Source organism: Pseudophryne corroboree, chromosome 3 (assembly GCF_028390025.1).
Source record: "Pseudophryne corroboree isolate aPseCor3 chromosome 3, aPseCor3.hap2, whole genome shotgun sequence".
In the NCBI taxonomy this organism is placed as follows: Eukaryota; Metazoa; Chordata; class Amphibia; order Anura; family Myobatrachidae; genus Pseudophryne; species Pseudophryne corroboree.
The window spans coordinates 419,604,468-419,620,980 of NC_086446.1; positions in this window are offsets into that span (position 1 = coordinate 419,604,468).

Genomic DNA, 16,513 nt, shown 5'->3' on the forward strand with positions numbered 1-16,513 from the left:
CCTAGCACCTGCCCTGGTTATGCCCTTTCTGGGTTAGTAAACCCAGGACATTTACAACAAAACTGAGACTTTTGGGGAATATAATTTTCAACACCCTAATGTTATCCATAGGGCTTACTGATAATGTTAAGCGAACAAGAGTGCTTGCCCAACTACTGAAATATGCATGTATGGGCCTGATTTAGTAGTGCATGCAGTGTCGATGTTGGACGCAGTGGAGCAATTTTGCACCTCTGTTCATGTGCCAAAGCAGCACTGCGCACAGTGAGCTTAATGCAGGGCTGGTGCAGCCATTTTGATTAATAAGTTAAATGGGTTACATAACCCACATACGAAAGGTAGCCGGTGAGGCAGCCATTTTGGGTGCGCAGCATAGGTTATGTTAGGGAAGGATAGGCAATGCCTTGACAATATTATACAACATGGGGAAGTTGTGGTGTACTAAAGCTAGAGGCAGAGGCCTTATATAACAATCAGTTCCAAGTGTTTTTGATCCCACACATGGGCGTACCAGGCGAGGCAGCCATCACAGGCAGACTACAAAAGTTACAATGTGTGAGATAAGCCATACAAGGAACATGTGTAATATGATATGTACTGCATGAATAGAGCCACGTGTTGTTCACCCCACCCTAGAAAGATCCATCCGAGACAGCCATCTGGGGCGCACTGCGTAAGCTACATCTGGCAAGGGGGGTCATTCCGAGTTGTTCGCTCGTTGCCGATTTTCGCTATGCTGCGATTTGTTGCTAAATGCGCATGCGCATGGTACACAGTGCGCATGCGCTTAGTTATTTTACTAAAAACTTAGCAGTTTTGCTGTGGATCCTGCGGCGCTTTCAGTCACACTGCTGATCGGTGAGTGATTGACGGGAAAGGGGCGTTTCTGGGTGGTAACTGAGCGTTTTCCGGGAGTGTGCTAAAAATGCAGGCGTGTCAGGGAAAAACGCGGGAGTGTCTGGAGAAATGGGGGAGTGGCTGGCTGAACGCAGGGCGTATTTGTGACGTCAAACCAGGAACTAAACGGACTGAGGTGATCGCAATCTAGGAGTAGGTCTGGAGCTACTCAGAAACTGCAAGGAATTATTTAGTAGCAGTTCTGCTAATCTTTCGTTCGCTATTCTGCTAAGCTAAGATACACTCCCAGAGGGCGGCGGCCTAGCGTGTGCAATGCTGCTAAAAGCATCTAGCGAGCGAACAACTTGGAATGAGGGCCAAGGTGTGCAATTAGTGGAAGTATAACATCTAGGTGGAGGAAAAAAATAGAGAAGCGGAACACAAAAGCATTAAATAGCAGTATTAAAACAATGGTGACAGCACTACAGAAACTATGGCAAAGTTAATAAAAACTTAAAAATGTAAAATAATGAAGTAAACTGCAACAAGCCCCTGAACCTAGCTTCTCCGTCACTCGAGTGTGCAGTCCTCTCACATGTAGTCTCTCAAGTACATATTTACAACAGAATAATTATCAAGGTGGCATAAGAAAAAAACAGAAGTAATACCACATAATGTGAGTAGGCCAAAGTCCAAATCCAGTTCAAACTTTGTTCTAACCCCATGCTTCAGATCCCATGCTTAAGATGTAGGCTTCAATGTGGCAGGGTTTCAAATGGGAGGGAGCAAACGTGACCGGTGGTCACAATACCGACGCTGGAATCCCGTCCCCTTACATCCCTGACAGTCTGCATGCCGACTAACATGGACTATTCACATAGAGTGGGAATAAAACCTGTGGCGAGCGCAGCCACCGAGCCTGCAAGGGGCTTAGTTCCGCTCCCCCCCCCCTTCTCCGCTGGCCATTAGCAAGTCGGGATTCCGACGTCAGTATGGTGACTGGCGGTCTCCTGACCATTGGTCACACATACCCAACCCTTTCAAATAATGTATTTTTGTATTAGCTGCTGGGTCAGCTTGTGTGGGCCGTTTAAGTAATTTGTTCAACAAGTTAATTAATGGAGGGGAAGTTGCAGCATTACATTTGCAAAAAAAACTTTCAATACAGACTATTCTTGAAATGAAAAGCATCAGATATGAGAGATAAATAGCGATAGCGTACACAGACGATTTGTTCGCAAAGTGAGTGACAAGTAGTCAATGTTTGAGAAAGTTAACAAGGGGTGGCTAGAAAAAGGGACTGTTTTCTAGGTGTTGCCCAGAATTCCCTTGCAGCTGGAGAGGCCTCTTAGAAGAGGAACTCCATCTGAGTGTTGCTTAGAATACCGATGTTCCTGATATTTCCAGGCAATGGGATTAGGAAAAGCATCAGGAAAAGGAGGCCAGTGTGGTTTACAAAATAAGTATCATCTAGTGTGAAAGTAAAAAAGATGGCCATTAGGAAATATAAGCAGACTCAAACTAATGAGGACAAAGAGGAGTATATTGTATGGGGGGGGGGGGGGAGAGACAATCACTAGACTGCCTGTCAGGATCCCGGCGGTCACGATGCCAACACCGGAATCCCGACAGACAGTGAAATACTTCCCGCCAGAATCCCAGCGCCAGAGGCTTTTCTCCCATAACATGGCGAGCACAGCAAGCCCGCAAGTTGCTTTCTAGTGCTCGCCCGCTGCCGGCATACTGGTGGTCGGGATGACGCTATCAGGATCATGACACTGGCCACCAGTAATACGTATGTAATCCATCAGGGGGAAGGAGGCTAAGAAGGTAATCAGACATGCAAAGGCCGAAGCTGAGGAGAAAATGGCCCAGTCAGTGGGGGTATCGACCTAATGTCTGTCTAACATATGGTGTCTATCTACTGACTGTCTAACTAGACACTGTCTATCTATCAATCGGATACCCCTACTGACTAACTAGACACTATCTTTTATACCACACCCAGTAGGTAAAGGGGGTAAAACTTAGCTATGGCCCTGCAATGAATTACTAATATTTAATTAAAAATATATTTTTTTGTTTATCAGCATTACTAACGATATCCCAGGCCACACCTTCAATCCAGCCAACCCATGACAAGCCCTGTTCTATCCACTTCCATAGTTATAGATACCACACTCCAAGTTCATATCACCCAGCAGTACGGTCATGATTTTGGAGGACTGTCCTAAGATTGGATTGTCTAGGGTGGATGGATGCAGGGCAAAAAGAAGCTTTTCTTGTGACAATTCCTGGCGGGGTGTGTGGTCACACCTATGAGGCAGGGCAATTGGTCAGTGCAAGCTGTGCTGGGGGGGCTAGTTAATTGATAAGAAAGGTGTTTCACCACAGGTGATGGCAATCATACATTACCAGGAAAGTCCAGGAACAGAGCATTTTCTCCCTCATGGAGAGGGTCAGGTAGGCAAGTATGCTTTAGCTGCCAATTTATGGTCACTCTAATTACTTGATAGTCATTTTTTATTGTTATCAGCTGATCCACAAAGCAAGTCCGAGTCATCCCTGAAGCTGGAGCGCAGACTTAATGAACACAGCTTCTTTAGGCAAAAGGACACGTTTGCAACTTTTTGTTTTTGTTTAATTTTACAAAAAAACACAGAAACATTCTCAGATTTATTATAATGCAAAAACGAATTATTTGTTTGGGGGAGGACACTACATAATAACAAGTGCTACATGTGGAATGATTTGTCTTATATTTGAACAAAGATTGTATAGCGCTCTTTATTACATTACAGAAGGCTCTCTAGCAGAGCTCCTCTGCCATACTATCCAACTAATAATATAGTGAAAAAAATAATCATATACAAGGCCTCTATACATCTTTAGAAAAACATAGGGGTCTATTCATGAAGCAGTGAAAAGAGTGGAGAAGTGAGCCAGTGGAGATATTGCCCATGGCAACCAATCAACTGGTACGTATAATTTTACAGAATACACTTTATGGATGTTACCTCAACACTGATTGGTTGCCATGAGCAACTTCTCCATTGGCTCACTTCTCCACTCTTTTCACTGCTTCATGAATAGACCCCATAGTACCTGGATCCATCTTCAATTTTTAACATCACTATGGATAGATAGCAGTCACAATTTCAAAGTTGTGGTAAGTTATGATCTATATATGATAAATATGTCTGTTGAATGATGTCTATGGCTTTAAAAGATGAATGGCTTGTGGTTCTTCAAGGTTAGGTGAACATCGGCAAAGGATTTGCTCAGCAAAAGAATACTGTCCATCCTTGCTGTAGAAGCTACTTGTCTTTCCTGAAATAGTCCATTTCTATAGTTCCCCTTTTTTCACCATAACTTTGCCAGTTCTAGAAGTATATCATCATATATTTTCCAACAGTCTGTAGTTTGCTCTTTGAAGTTTTTGGTCTTGCATGGAAACACACTGAGTGGCTCAAAGAGGAATAAACTTCACTCTACAATTCACTTCCAAAACACTGAGGATTAACCTTACTACCCAAAATAAACAAACAAGCCCGAAAGCACTCATGCATTTTGATTCTATCACCCTGCTCATTTGGAAAATCCTTTATGTGGTCTGTCAGACACTGCATTTCCACTAGGAAAAATCTCTCAGGATAAAGGAATGCATAGATCAACAGGGGCAGTGATTGACAGAAATAATAATGTTACACTAGAGCTAGGCTCATAATATTTCACACTAATATAAGTCAGACGAAATTTCATGGCAAGTCAAAAAGGTGAAAATGCGAATTGCTAATGCATCTAAACCTCCCATATTTGGTTGTTCTGGTAAGCTGGACAACAAGATATAAGATAAGAACTGGTCCTTTGCAATAACATGCCCAACGTCAAGGTGATATTTAAGGAAGATTCTATTGCTGTGAGATTCAGCGGATCAAAGTAATATTTGCAATCAGAACTCACGTTACAAGAAAACTGTCTCAAAACCTCTTTAAAAATATGTTTTATGGATATAAAAGTGTCATTCACAGCATATATTTGTTCATCTTATTTTCTATGGTGTAAACAAAAATAGTATTTCAAAAACAGTATTTAAAAGGAAATTTGTCTTTCGTGGTCTATGCACTAAACCTTGAAGAGTGATTAAATCAGTGGTCAAAGTGTGCCTGTATTCAGCGGTATAACATACTGGCACTTTGATTGCACCACTGCCCCGAAATTTGCCTGTACAGCAAGCGGCAATGCAGCAAGGGAGTGTCCTGCATGCTGCTCCTGGCTCCCAGCCCTCGTGCCTCCATCCTGCTGCCAGTGCTGTGGATCTCCCTCGTGGCAGTGTAGCCTCCTGCGGGATGATTGGTGCTGCCCTCGGCGGGTCCAGGCATCCACACCCACTGCTGCTTGTCTGTTGACATATCTACAACATCTGGGTGCCAGTGACCTCACGTAGTCAGCTACTGGTGTATCAGCTCCTGTTATAACTGGGCGAGTCACTGCTTCCTTTCCACCTTTTCCTGTGACTACTGGGGATCTGACTGTTTTAAATGGTCCACTCACTGAAGTCCCTCACTTTCTGCATAGTACTGCCTGCTCATTCCTAGAGAACTCTCTGTTAAGGACATTACTGTTTGCCATCTGGACATTTCCCTGGTCCCTATTGGTGTTTTCTCCAATTGGTACCTATACGTGTGTGTCTTTTTTTTTTTTTTTTAATGGGGGCTTATGTGTGTGGGTATTTTCTCCTCTTATGTCTATTTCAGGGCCACAACTTGGGGGGTAGCTAAGGGAGCATGTGATCCAGGCGCCAGTTAGTGGGGACACTGGGACCTTGTCATGTCAGACCAGCACCCGGCCAGGAGTAGTTTTAGGTGTGGAAAAGCAGGCAGGTGTCTGGGGTGCTGCGGCCTAAGGGTGCGCCCGCAGGCACCCGCCGCCTGCACCCCGGCTGCAGCAGGCGCCATGGGCTGCATGGGTGCACGCTGCAGCTGACACGATTGAGGGAGACAGTCAGACGCTAGAGGTCCTGCTTGATCTCTAGTGTCTGTCCCCCTGCTCCACTTCAGATGCTAGATGTAATGTGGAATCGTCATTACGTATTTGGCATAATGTGGATTGGGCATTACAATGTGTGGCATCATGTGTAAGGGGCATTACTATACGGAGGAAAAATGTCAAATAATGTAAAGGGCTTGAATTAGGTTTATTTCCCCTGTGTTTTTGTTTTGCCTGTGTTGCATAAGGGGCTCTACCTGGCGTAATGTGTATAAGGGGTACCACTGTGTGGTGTAATGTGACTGACGGACACTACTGTGCAGTATAATCTGAATTGGTACTATTCTGTGGCCACACCGATTCCCCATGAAGCCACACCCCTATTTGTGACGCATGACTGTTTGGTATGGGGAGGCAAAACAAGGTCTAGAATCGTCTCTGTGCCCGGCAAACCAGAGAAGGAAGAGGAGCAGCATGGGATTTGTAGTTAATCTTTTTACCTCCCAGAGTCTGAGCAGTGAAAGATAAACTACAAATCCCATGAGGCATTGCGCCCTTTCAAAAATGCCAGAGCTCTGTGTCTAGGGAGCGGTGTGAGGTGGAGCAGGGAGTGGAGTGGAAGCTGCCGGGGACTGCTACGGACACTATTATCATCACTGGAGCAGTTACTGTGCACAAGGCTGCAGACAGCAAGGGGAGGTGGCCCGGGAAGAATCCGGCGATTACTAGGGAAAGAACAGGGCGAGTCTAAATTACATATCCTGCACAGCTTATGCAGGCACCCTGTCACTCAAGAGATCTATAAACTTTATATTCAGTGTCATCATAGAGGTACACTGTGTATTGCTGGTTCTTTGTGATTGTTTTTAGTATTTTTTTTTGCTTTGTGTTTTTAATATTTTTCTTGATTTTTTATTTATTTATTTTGTTTTTTTTATTCTTTTAATTTTTTTGGTTTCATTTTTAAGTTCCCCATTTTATTTTATTTTTCTTCCTTTACTTAGTTTTTTGTGCCGTCTCTAAATAAACACTGATACACCAGTGCTTTTTAAATTGTACTGTACTCTGCTGCCGGGGGGTGCCAATTTTCGCCTTGCCCTGGGTGACAGAAATCCTAGTTTTGGCCCCACTTATGTGATTTTATTTTATTTTATGGGGCCAATGTGTGTGTTTTTTTATGGGGACCTATGTGTGTGTGTTTTCTCCTATCGGTTCCTATGTGTGTGTATTTTTTCTTTATGGGGGCCTATGTGTATATATGTGTGTGTTTTTTACTTTATGGGGGGGCCTATGTGTGTGTGTTTTCTCCTATCAGTGCTTATATGTGTGTTTTCGCCTATCAGTACCTATGTGTGTATTTTTACTTGTGGGAGCCTATGTGTGTTTTTTCCTGTGGGGGTCTAAGTGTATGTTTTTTTCCTACCGCAGCCTGTGTGTTTTTTCTAATTTCAGTGCCTGTGTGTGTATGTTTTTTTTTCATTCAAAGCTTACAAGTTTTATTATTTTAAAATAATAAATGTATTTGGTTTTTTTTTTATACAAAACCTATGTGTTTTATTATTTTCCTGTGGGGTCCATGTGTTTTATTATTTGTGGGGACTATGTGTTTTATTTCATGCATAGTCTATGCATTTTATTATTTTTCTATGGAGGCCTATGCGTTAGCTTTTTTTCTTGTGGATGTCTATAGGGGGTATCCAATTAGCCGCGATAACGCAGTTTCGCTATATTTTATTGCATTTGTGATAACTCTGTATCCAATTAGTTGCAAAAAGTTATCGGCGATAAGTCTCCATAGGGTTTATCGCAAATTTCTCTTCACCATCTCTGAGCAGGGGATAAGTAGTGCAAAATCCCTATTTTAAAGGTACAAATATGGGGATTTGGTTCAGAACCCGTGGAACACTCCCTTGAATGACTAGTTAGGCACTTAGATGTTTTTAATTCTTTTTAAGGATGTTCTTAATTATTTTCAAAGATGTTTTTAATTGGCCAATAATTACGTCATTTTTGGAGTCAAAAGATGCAAAGCGATAGAAATTGGGGTACAAGGTATGGCACAGGTATACTGGGGTGCCGAGTGTGACAAGTGTTTTTAGACTTGCAGGTGGGAGTAATCAGTCTATCTCCACATTTTTTTAAAGTCCCCTAAAATATAATATACACTTATATCCATTTTTATGTACCCCAAATTTAATAAGCACTTATTATGCTTAAAAAAATGCTTTCTATAATTTTTTCACATTTAAAAAATTATGCCTATAACAGCCATTTTAAACAATTTAATGACACCATATAGTTTTATTATGGCCACTAATAGACTTCTAAAATGTTTTTCTATATTAGTTTGGCTTTTTTGGGGGAACAGGCAGCTTTCCGCCTTTCTCCTATACTTATCTCTGGTTTTGCCAGCTAGATATATTGCGCAAATCCAGTTATCACCATTTTGGAATAGGATAGGTGCGGATAGGGAACATGCAGCCTGTGATAAGCTGATTTTTCGGGAGATAGGTGCGATAACTTTAGCCCCAATCATGGATTGCATTATTGCAGCTACTTGGATACCCCCCTATGTGTATGTGATTTTTCCTATTGGTGCCTATGCGTGTATGTTTTTTTCAGTGTTTTTTTTTTTTTTACTGTGTGGGCCTATGTGTGTGTTTTTTCCTATTGGAGACTTGTACATTTTTTGTACCCCCAAATCAAAATTCCCACTGCGACCAGTAGAAAAAAGTACAATCCAATCAGCTCTTAACTATTGTGTTACAGGTTGTCTGAAAACGGGGGCATGGTGACCCTATTTTCTAGTTGTGCCAAGGCCCATGTCTGCATCTTCCAACACAGATTTACTGGCCTCGGCTGTGGAGTTCAGATGGCCATTCTGAGTACAAATGGGCTTACTCAGATGGCTCATGTCCAGGGCCAGTTCTACCCCTTGTGGCGCCCAGTGCGAGAGTTTCCACTGGTGCCCCCCCCCCTCTCCGTGGCAAAACAGTTAGTGTGCGGGGGGCGTGGCTTCATAGGGGAGGGGCGTGGCCAGTTATGCTCACAGTAGCTGTGCCCCCCAGTTGATTTGCCCCCAGTAGTTGTGCCCCCTCTTTATTTGCTCCCAGTATTTGTGCCTCCTCTTTATTTGCCCCCAGTAGTTGTGCCCCCTCTTTATTTGCGCCTCCTCTTTATTTGCCCCCAGTAGTTGTGTCCCCAGTATTTGTGCCTCCTCTTTATTTGCCCCCAGTAGTTGTGCCCTCTCTTTATTTGCCCCCAGTAGTTGTGCCCTCTCTTTATTTGCCCCCAGTAGTTGTGCCCTCTCTTTATTTGCCCCCAGTATTTGTGCCTCCTCTTTATTTGCCCCCAGTTGTTGTGCCCCCTCTTTATTTGCCCCCTGTCGCTGTGCCCCCCGCTTACAAACACACACACAAAATAATAAAAACAATACTTACCACTGCCCCGCTCCTGCTTCTTCTTCTGCTGCTGCTCCGTCAGTCTGGCCGCCTGCTCCTCTCTATGGGAGAGACGTCAATGACGTCTCTCCCATAGCGCCGCACAGACACTAGAGGTCAATAACGACCTCTAGTGTCTGTGCCTGGAGCCGGCTGCAGCGGACGCCCACACAGCCCACGGCGTCTGCTGCAGCCGTGGAGCGGGGAGCGGAGTGCAGGCAGGCGGCGGTGCCTCCGGGGTGACTGCGGCCGCGCCCCCAGGCCGCAGCGCCCCGGGCAAAGGCACTGCTTGCCCGCACCAAGGACCGCTCCTGCTCATGTCTACACGATGGTGATCCAATGCTGCATCATCAGACACCGCACTTGAATCTGCAATGTCTGAAGTGGGACGTCTTTTGTCCTCAGACGCCTCCTGCACTATTAGCATATTCTCTCATTGCTGCTAAGTCCAAAGATGTAGGAGCGATGCAAATAGCACTCTAAATCAGGCCCACAGACTGTAAGCTCCACTGGATGAGAATGACTGAATATTCCATGTACAGCACTGCAGAATATGTGTGCAATTTATATATATATATATATATATATATATATATATACACATATATACAGTGGTCATAGTGGGGCGGTATATGGCGGTATGGTATACCGCCACTTCTTCCACTGACCCGGAAATGCGGAACTGAAAGTGCAGCAGGAGGTAAGGGAAGTGGCCATCCTGCTGCACATGTTGCTCCCCGTCCCTGCGCGGCGGTTGTGTAGAGCGCTGTACTAGCTCACAGCCGCCCGCCGCCGCTCACCGTCGCCAGCAGCCCACCGCTCACCGCCGTCAGCAGCCCACCGCTCACCGCTGCCAGCCACCAGCAACAAATGAGGTAATGTTCCCCTGCTGTCACCTCTCTCTCTGTCGTTACCGTCCCTGTCCCTGTCACTCTCTCTCTCCCAGCTGTCACTGTCGTCACTCTCTCTCCCTGTCGTCACTCTCTCTCCCTGTCGTCACTGTCGTCACTCTCTCTCCCTGTCGTCACTCTCTCTCCCTGTTGTCACTGTCTTCACTCTTTCTCCCTGTCGTCACTTTCTCTCCCTGTCGTCACTCTCTCTCTCCCTGTCATCACTGTCGTCACTCTCTCTCCCTGTCGTCACTGTCGTCACTCTCTCTCCCTGTCGCCTCTTTCTCCCTGTCGCCACTCTCTCTCTCCCTGTCGCCACTCTCTCTCTTCCTGTCGTCACTGTCATCACTCTCTCTCCCTGTCATCACTGTCGTCACTCTCTCTCCCTGTTGTCACTGTCGTCACTCTCGTCACTCTCTCTCCCTGTTGTCACTGTCGTGACTCTCTCTCCGTCGTCACTCTCTCTCTCCCTGTCTTCACTCTCTCTCTCCCTGTCGTCACTCTCTCTCTCCCTGCTGTCACAATTTCAGCTCATTCAGTGCGCTATAATGTGAATTTCGGCTCATTCAGTGTGCTATAATGTGAATTTCGGCTCATTCAGTGTACTATAATGTTAATTTCGGTACATTCAGTGTGCTATAATGTGAATTTTGGATCATTCAGTGTGCTATAATGTGAATTTCGGCTTATTCAGTGTACTATAATGTGAATTTCGTCTCATTCAGTGTGCTACAATGTGAATTTCGGCTCATTCAGTGTGCTATAATGTGAATTTCGGCTCATTCAGTGTACTACAATGTGAATGTCGGCTCATTCAGTGTGCTATAATGTGAATTTCGGCTCATTCAGTGTGCTACAATGTGAATTTTGGCTCATTCAGTGTGCTACAATGTGAATTTCGGCTCATTCAGTGTGCTACAATGTGAATTTCGGCTCGTACCGTGTGCTATAAGGTGAAAGGGGCACCAGTACTAGATAGTATAAGGGGTACTACTACACGGGACACGCCCCCTTGTTGGGTGACCATGCCCCCTTTGGGTGACCACGCCCCTTTGCTGGAGCTCGCGCCATAATTACATCCTTGACTTTAGCATACCCCCACTTCAAAATTTCCACTTCGACCACTATATATATATATGTAGATAGATAGATAGTAATATTTAAAAATACATAAGAATGCTCATAGACGCATACTCTACACACAAATGTTGAAGGAAGCGCCAATCAGTGTCACAGGAGGGTTCACAAATAGCCTATCACAAGAGAACAACTAGGACAAGGACAGCATGGGTTGATGTGTAGTGAGCAAAAGAAAAATTATCTAGATTGTCAATAAAAAATACATGAACATCAACGTGAACTTTATTGAGAGCAGCAAATTGTATGATTTAATATGTACTAAAAGGTATCCCTTCTTAGCAATGGGCAGCAATCCCAGCCTTATAGGCAGACAGTCATAAAATGACATTACATGACTCCTCAGAGATCACACTGCCTCCACACAGCCCCCCTCCTCACAGATCACACTGCCTCCACACAGCCCCCCTCCTCACAGATCACACTGCCTCCACACAGGCCCCTCCTCACAGATCACACTGCCTCCACACAGCCCCCCTCCTCACAGATCACACTGCCTCCACACAGCCCCCCTCCTCACAGATCACACTGCCTCCACACAGCCCCCCTCCTCACAGATCACACTGCCTCCAGACAGCCCCCCTCCTCACAGATCACACTGCCTCCACACAGCCCCCCTCCTCACAGATCACACTGCCTCCACACAGCCCCCTTCCTCACAGATCACACTGCCTCCACACAGCCCCCCTCCTCACAGATCACACTGCCTCAACAGTGTGCCAGAGGGGCACAAGGTAACATGTCATAGTTGGGCACAGGGTCAGACATGGCACAGTGGGGCACAACATAACAATTGTAACAGGGGCACAGGGTAATACATGGCACAAGGCAAAACATAGGACAGAGGGGCACAAGGTAACAGATGGCACAGGGAGCACAAGGCAGTGACGTGCGGGGAGGTGAGGCATGTGAGGCAGAGCCTTTCCTGTCATATTAACGTATACGTCAGAGTTTTGACTATATAAAGTATATGAAAAATACAAAGATTATATTAGAAATATCTTCTTTGTATTATTCTAATCATTTTTATAGTCAAAACTCTGTAGTAAAAAGTCTATGGCAGGTGCTTACCTTTTCCGTACATCTCTAATCAAAACTCACCAAATTTCCAGCAGTAATGCCCACATTCCAGTGTAATGCCCACATGAACCCTTTGGCTCATATATGGGGCAGGATGTACTAAAGGGAAAATGCGATAAAACTCCCGTTTTCAGGGGTTTATTGCCTTTTCGTATGTACTAACACCCGGCCGCCACGTTTTTGCCCATGAGGGTATCACCATCTTTGGATGGCGATACCCTATAGAAGCCTATGGGCTTCTTATCGCCGTCCGCCACAACCCGCCGTCTCCGCCACCCCCCACCACTGACGCCGACCCCCATCCCTCCCGGCATACCTTCCTCCAGGAAGCCTGGACCCGGAAGGTTAACTCCTCCTCCCCCTAGCAACGCAGCCGGAGGTCCTTCTGGCTGCAGGGAGGAGGAGGAGGCGCCGGGGCATCCTGCTGCTGCTTCCCGACGTGGGAGGAATGTGGACACCCCAGGCAGGTGACGGAGACCCCCCGCACACAACCTCACAGGTATCACGGGGGGCCTCCGTCACTGCAATACGATGTTAATCGCATATGTTAGTACATATGCGATCAACATCGCTACAATGGGCGGCGAGGGTGGCGATGTATGTGGCTGAAGCCCATTGTGTGTAAATCTGGCTCTAAGACTAGCCTGTGCCTCCTGAGCTATTTACCTCACCACACATCCCTGGCAGGGCCGGTTCCAGCCCTTTTAGCGCCCCGGGCGGGAAATAGGGGCATGGCTTCATACAGGGGGCGTGGTCAGTTACGTCCCCTGTACAGTAGAGTAGCGCCGCTGAAATGCTGTGCGGTGCGCATAGCATCTAGTTCCCTTCGTGGAGAGGACCTTTTACGCACCGCACAGTAAAGGTCCTCTCCACGAAGGGAAACTAGACGCTACGCGTCTAGTTCCCTTCACAGCGGGCAGCGACAGCGGGCATCGGCAGCGGGACACAGCGGGCAGCTGGGGGAACAGCAGTAGCAGATCCTGCCATGGCGGCGCCCCTGGCAAAAGTCCTGCTTGCCCGTGGCAAGATCCGCTACTGATCCCTGGCACAGGGTAAAGGTAATCCATAGCACAGAGTAGCACATGGCACAGGGCGGCACATGATAATACATTGCACAGGGTAATACATAGTACAGGGGGCACTTGGTAATACTTAGCACAGGGTAAAACATGGCACAGGGAAACACATGGCACAGGGTGATACATAACTCAGAGAGGCACAGGCTAACACATGGCACAGGAGGTACAAGCTAATATATAGCACAGGGAGTACAAGGTAACACATTGCACAGTGGTGCAACACATGGCACAGGGTAATCCATAGCACAGAGTAACACATGGCACAGGGGTGCACATGACAATACATTGCACAGGGTAATACATAGTACAGGGGGCACATGGTAACACATGGCACAGGGTAAAACATGGCACAAGGGGGCAGAGGGAAACAGATGGCACAGGGTAATATATAACTCAGGGAGGCACAGGGTAACACATGGCACAGGGTAACACATGACAAAGTTGGGCACAGGTTAATATATAAAACGGGGGCAAAAGGTACACGGGCACAATGTAATAGATGGCACAGGGGTCACAGGGTAACACATGGCACAGGGTCAGGACTGTTTGTAGCCAATTTGGCTAGAATAGTAAACAAATACGCCTCCCCCTACACCCATAGACAGACGGGGGAGCATGGCCTCATTAAAATCGGACCCTACACCAACAGAACTCGGCCACCACAGGAAAGAAAAAAATTCTACCATATTAAGCCCCACACAGTAATGCCCCTTGCATCATATTATGCCCCCTGAACCATATTATGCCACACACTGCAATGCCCATGATTCATTATGCCCCACATTAAGGCTTCTAATAATTTTTAAATTACCTGCTCATTGCCAGGGGTTTCATGCTCTGGCTGTTATGCTCATTGCCAGGGGTGTATAATGCTCGTTGCCAGGAGTGATGCTCACTGTCGCCAAAGGCCAGTGGCCTCCTGCTATTACTGGCTCCCCCTCCTCCAAGCCATAGTACTCCGCTCACTGGGCGGCGTTTTGCAAAATGACACGGTTTGCAGTCGTTTCTCAAAACTCCGCTCAGCAAGTGGCATACTGGCTGGGAGGAGGGGGAGCCGGTAATAGCAGCATTCAAGTGCCGTGGGGAGGGCCCTGTGCAAACGCACGGCTCAGCCGCTGCTTGAAACGGCACTGCACAGAATAATATATAGCACAGGGGGGCACGTGTAGTGATGAGTATGGAGAAATCACCCAGCGGCAGTTGCAGAGGTGGAGATGCAGCACAGTCCAAAATTCAAATAGGGGAACCACACCTACTGCCACCTCAAACGGTGCCAAACATTGTCAGCCAGGGCTCACTGGCAGATGGTGTGGCTCCCCTACTTGAATTTTGGACGGCACTGCAGCCCCACCTCTGCAACTGCCGCTGGGTGATTTCTCCACACATATCACTACACTTAGATATGGAGAAAACATAAATATACCTTTTTTTTTTTTTTTTTTTTTAGCTTTTATGAGATAATTATGTTTATTAAATATCCTCCTTGGTGACATATGGCTATGAAACTTAGTAGAATAATACAAAGATGTTTATAAGTTATAGCTTCTTTGTATTCTAATAATTTGTATAGTCAAACTGTGGAGTCTGATAGGGAGCATTGCAGGTGAGGCTTTGCCTTCCCTGTCTGAACATCCCTGCTGTAGATATATTTGATAAGCAAAGCAAATAAAAATAAAATATATAAAAAATAAATATACAATAAATAAAAACTGTATAAAGAAGGAGAGAGTATTGACTGCATAGGAGAGGAAAGAGTTAAACATCTGGGGAGGGGTGGACCTAGCTGTGAGGAAAGTACAGCCTTCTTTAGGGGGAGGGTTTGCTATATATAGGGAAGGAGAGGCCATCTTAAGTCTCTTGGTGATTTGCTTTGGGGTAAGTGCTGCTTTGCAGAATCCCCCCATTTTCTTTTTCGGATTTATACATTTCAGTGTTTTGTCAGCTAGTCATGGGCAAAGTGATTCACTGAACTGAGCTGAGACACATGACTCAGTTCAGTGAAGTGTCTGGAGTCAGTGTCTCGGCACATGAGTCATGACTCATCTGTAGTGGAATGTGTTGCAGAGACTGCACATGAATCAGTGAGTTGCCAGTGCTGGAGGATCAGTGCTGGACTCATGGAGTTATTCAGCTGCAGTGATTGTACAGTGTATCTGGGGGAGGCAGCTGCTTATGCCCTGATTGTTAATAATATGTTAACATAGATTTACTGTTATGTTGATATATTATTAATAACCACTTATTGCATACTAGTTATAGAATATGACATTACTTTTGGCTGAGGAGAGAAAGCTTAACAGCCATGAAACACATCATTCATTCTGTAACTAAACCAAATAAAAACTTTTTTTTTTATTTTGCATACTTTGCTAATTGGATGATTTTAGGTGGGCTTGGATTTATTATATTATCCACTATCTAGCCTCCAGGGAGTTTGCCACCCACAATCACACTGAGCGGGATCAGTGAGCACTGAGCCGAGAGCCCTGTACCACAGGGGCTCCACCTCCTGCTGCATGAATCAGATTCATTCACTGAGTCACTGAGTCTACACAGTGTACAACTGTCTCAACTCACTGGCAGACTCAGGATGAATCATGATTCACGACATGGATCAGGCACAGCAGCAGAGCACTCACTGACTGGTGAGTCATGACTGCTCCCTCCCCCCTCCCACTGGGTGTCACCTGGTATAGCCTCTGGCCAATCACAGCTAAAGACAGCAGAACACACTGACTGAAGGACACAGGACACAGAGTTTCCTCCCTCTGTCTGAGAGAAGCTGCTGCTGCTGCTGTCTCGACTCATGAAACAGTGAGTGACTCGAGTCATTCACACTTCCTGATGATTCGGGTCACTGTGTTGAGACAGAGAGTCAGTAGCCATCTCTATTGTCAGCTCCCTGCATTTAGGTCACACATCAGTGCTCTGGCTGCCACTCGCCCACGTTACCGCTCATCGGGCGGTGGGGGCTGGTTCCAGGGGCGAGCTGGCTGGCCCTGGGGACGGCGTCCCGTCTCCTAGGGCCTCCTCGAGGGATCTGGCGGAAGCCGGGCCGGAT